The 4,414-nt window shown below is 42.1% G+C and overlaps 1 long non-coding RNA gene across 1 annotated transcript; it reads left to right on the forward strand.

Annotated features, from left to right (window-relative positions):
* Positions 1-1,525: 1,525 nt before the first annotated feature.
* Positions 1,526-4,185, forward strand: LOC306694555. The gene is made up of 3 exons (XR_013767048.1): positions 1,526-2,076; positions 2,902-2,984; positions 3,137-4,185. It is a non-coding gene; the product is annotated as an uncharacterized lncRNA (long non-coding RNA).
* Positions 4,186-4,414: the final 229 nt, after the last annotated feature.

The raw sequence follows: 4,414 nt of genomic DNA on the forward strand, positions 1-4,414 counted from the left end.
CAACTGCAGCCACAACAACAACTGTTGCCCCAACGACGACTCTTGCCCTAACAACAACTGGAGCCACAACAACAACTGCAGCCCAAATAACACCTGTTGCCCCAACGACAACGACTTTGGCCCCAACAACAACAACTGCAGCCACAACAACAACTGTTGCCCCAACGACGACTCTTGCCCTAACAACAACTGGAGCCACAACAACAACTGCAGCCCAAATAACACCTGTTGCCCCAACGACAACGACTTTGGCCCCAACAACAACAACTGCAGCCACAACAACTGTTGCCCCAACGACGACTCTTGCCCTAACAACAACTGGAGCCACAACAACAACTGCAGCCCAAATAACACCTGTTGCCCCAACGACAACGACTTTGGCCCCAACAACAACAACTGCAGCCACAACAACAACTGTTGCCCCAACGACGACTCTTGCCCTAACAACAACTGGAGCCACAACAACAACTGCAGCCCAAATAACACCTGTTGCCCCAACGACAACGACTTTGGCCCCAACAACAACAACTGCAGCCACAACAACAACTGTTGCCCCAACGACGACTCTTGCCCTAACAACAACTGGAGCCACAACAACATCTGCAGCCCAAATAACACCTGTTGCCCCAACGACAACGACTTTGGCCCCAACAACAACAACTGCAGCCACAACAACAACTGTTGCCCCAACGACGACTCTTGCCCTAACAACAACTGGAGCCACAACAACAACTGCAGCCCAAATAACACCTGTTGCCCCAACGACAACGACTTTGGCCCCCACAACAACAACTGCAGCCACAACAACAACTGTTGCCCCAACGACGACTCTTGCCCTAACAACAACTGGAGCCACAACAACAACTGCAGCCCAAATAACACCTGTTGCCCCAACGACAACGACTTTGGCCCCAACAACAACAACTGCAGCCACAACAACAACTGTTGCCCCAACGACGACTCTTGCCCTAACAACAACTGGAGCCACAACAACAACTGCAGCCCAAATAACACCTGTTGCCCCAACGACAACGACTTTGGCCCCAACAACAACAACTGCAGCCACAACAACAACTGTTGCCCCAACGACGACTCTTGCCCTAACAACAACTGGAGCCACAACAACATCTGCAGCCCAAATAACACCTGTTGCCCCAACGACAACGACTTTGGCCCCAACAACAACAACTGCAGCCACAACAACAACTGTTGCCCCAACGACGACTCTTGCCCTAACAACAACTGGAGCCACAACAACAACTGCAGCCCCAACAACACCTGTTGCCCCAACGACAACGACTTTGGCCCCAACAACAACAACTGCAGCCACAACAACAACTGTTGCCCCAACGACGACTCTTGCCCTAACAACAACTGGAGCCACAACAACAACTGCAGCCACAACAACAACTGTTGCCCCAACGACAACGACTTTGGCCCCAACAACAACAACTGCAGCCCCAACAACAACTGTTGCCCCAACGACGACTCTTGCCCTAACAACAACTGGAGCCACAACAACAACTGCAGCCCAAATAACACCTGTTGCCCCAACGACAACGACTTTGGCCCCAACAACAACAACTGCAGCCACAACAACAACTGTTGCCCCAACGACGACTCTTGCCCTAACAACAACTGGAGCCACAACAACAACAACTGAAGCTGCAACGACAATTGCAGCCTCTACAACTGCCGCCACAACAACAACTGCCGCCCCAACAACAACTGAAGCTGCAACGACTACTGCAGCCCCAACAACTGCCGTCCAAACAACTATTGCCCCAACAACAGCTGTCCTAACATCAACAACTGCCGTCCCAACAACTGAATCTGCAACGACAACTGCAGCCCCAACAACTGCCGCCCAAACAACAGCTGCCACCCCAACAACAACAACTGAATCTGCAACGACAACTGCAGCCCCAACAACTGCCGCCCAAACAACAGCTGCCACCCCATCAACAACAACTGCCGCCACAACAATACCTGCCGCCAAGACAACAACTGTTGCCTCAACATCAACAGCTGCGTCCCCATCAACTGCGGCCCCCACAACTATGGCTGCAAACAAAGGCTTGTGACTCCATGATTTTTGACATCTATATCTTTCCCTTTCTTTCCACATTGTCAATAATACAGGAATTTTCTCTACTGCGTATTAATAAAATATTTATCAAAGAAATAGTTGATGGTTAAGCTCACACTGACAAAGAAAGATCATAGAATATATTTTGACTCCAAGCATAGCTGTACTCATTTGATTGGGTCCTGAAACTGAAAACAATGTCAATTAACAAAAGAAATGAATAAGAACATGTAATGGATAATATAGTCAATGCAGAAACTAATATGCTGCATAAGTCGTCTATCGCTATTACTAATCTTCAGATATCTAGTTGGGCTTATAAAAGTAAAGTGTAGTTAAAATATAAAGCTTCACTATCATTAAAACAATAATGAAATACAAATACGGAGATACAGTAAATTAAGATCACACGTTTCACAATAGACAAATGGATATACCATACGCCAAGGTTAATAACATTTCAATTAGCTAAAATTGGGTACGGCCTTGGTTTTCCTGTAGCTAGCAATGAACCTTTGTAGTGAAATATTTAATATCTGGAATTCATTTTATTTCAGTTTGTAAAGTGTTCCAGGGTTGACAGCCTTTTAAGTCTACAGTGTGGTATTTTACAGTTGCCATTCACCATGCTAATCGTTAATTTGTTACTGCCTTGTCTTTGGATGTATACGGAAATATATATATATATATATATATATATATGGCATTGACTGTTAACACGTATGAAAACTAATTTGAGAAAAATAAATTGAGTAAAGTTTTACAAGCTGAGTAGAAAAATGTATCTCAAAAATGCTTTTTATTACCTACAGGCTTTGTATTACTGGCCCTTCAGATGAGGATAACTGTCTTTGGAGAGGTTAGCAACGGAACCATCATTGAACATGTTAAAGAGGTATGTAAAACAGAATGTGTAAATTAACCGTTTTGCGAAGTATCTTCAGCTAACATTATCAATGGTAATTAATTCACTCATGATAAAGGGTGGGGTGACGGGAATGAGATTAATCTCCTGATGTATATTCTCTGTGTTTTCTCTCAATTTAGTTCTTTGAAAAGCAGCTCCTGAATGGAACAACTCACAAAATCAACGTGGCAAACATTCAAAGGGTTAGAGTTGCCCAATAGAAGCGTCATGTTGATGTTTAAAGACAGCGGTTCACGCTGGTAGAATTGTTTCAACACAATGTCAACTGGTGGTTCACCTTAATTGTTTCTTCATATCTGGAAAGAGCCTTTCGATAATTTGGGCATACCATATCAAATGTCTTTGTACTCCACTGTGTGATCTACAACCAGTATCTCAAAATTATCAGAAGTATCTTGATTGCTCCAGGTGTTTGAACAAAACGTTTTTTTGATTAAACACAGAGGTTTAGTCAAACTCTTGGGTCAACATGAGGACCTATTTTCAATTTATAATGCCTGAACAATATCCCCAAGAACTGAAGATGTGCATTGAATGTGCACAGTAGAATGGGAAGCTCAAACCAAGCAATCTGATCTGTCAAAGAGGTTTTAAACAGGTGTCAATAATTCCCATGCTCTGTAACTGGAGGAGGAGCTGCCAGGAAACACTGCACTTTCATCATGAATGAGGAAACGTTTCACATAAACACTGGCAACAATAACCTTGGTGAGTGTCTCATACAAAGTGTTTGACGATTGAACCGTGAAAAGGAAGAAATGAATGGTCTGTCAGATGTTGCTGACAAAATGCACATGTTCGAGGAATATGAATCCGTTTGCCTTGTGCCAACTATAACTTATTTTTCAAGCTTATAGAATGTATCTTCCTAACCAGAATGTGAATGCACTGCAAAAAGTTATAAATATTAATTCTACTATAGCCACTGCTGCTGTTATTATTATTCGTAATTTTTCCTTCTGCTTACTACTCTCATAATATGAATAATTTAAGGATATATAGGCATTATAGACTTTCTGGTTTTGCTTTGATGTAACACTAGATTTATAAGACAAGATTTGCTTTGATGTGATTTCATGTTATGTATGCCATTTCAAGAAATGAATGAAGAGAGATCTATTTGAAGTACTTATTCTTTGATTTTTTTAATAAATTCTTTAAAAAGAGACCCGTTTAAACCTTTGATTTTAAAGCAAATATAATTATATATACACACATCTATTGTCCAGATCTGCTTCAAAACATTATGTGAAAATACAAAAAAAGTATAATATCATCTGAAAGTTCTAATGAATTGCCATTCATTTTGTAAAACATTTCCTCTATCTATCAATGTATAAATATCAGCAGAGAAACAAGGCAATAAACTAGCTATTTGTAAGATGTCAAAAAGACGC

Source organism: Pholis gunnellus (assembly GCF_910591455.1).
Source record: "Pholis gunnellus genome assembly, chromosome: 4".
Taxonomy (NCBI): domain Eukaryota; kingdom Metazoa; phylum Chordata; class Actinopteri; order Perciformes; family Pholidae; genus Pholis; species Pholis gunnellus.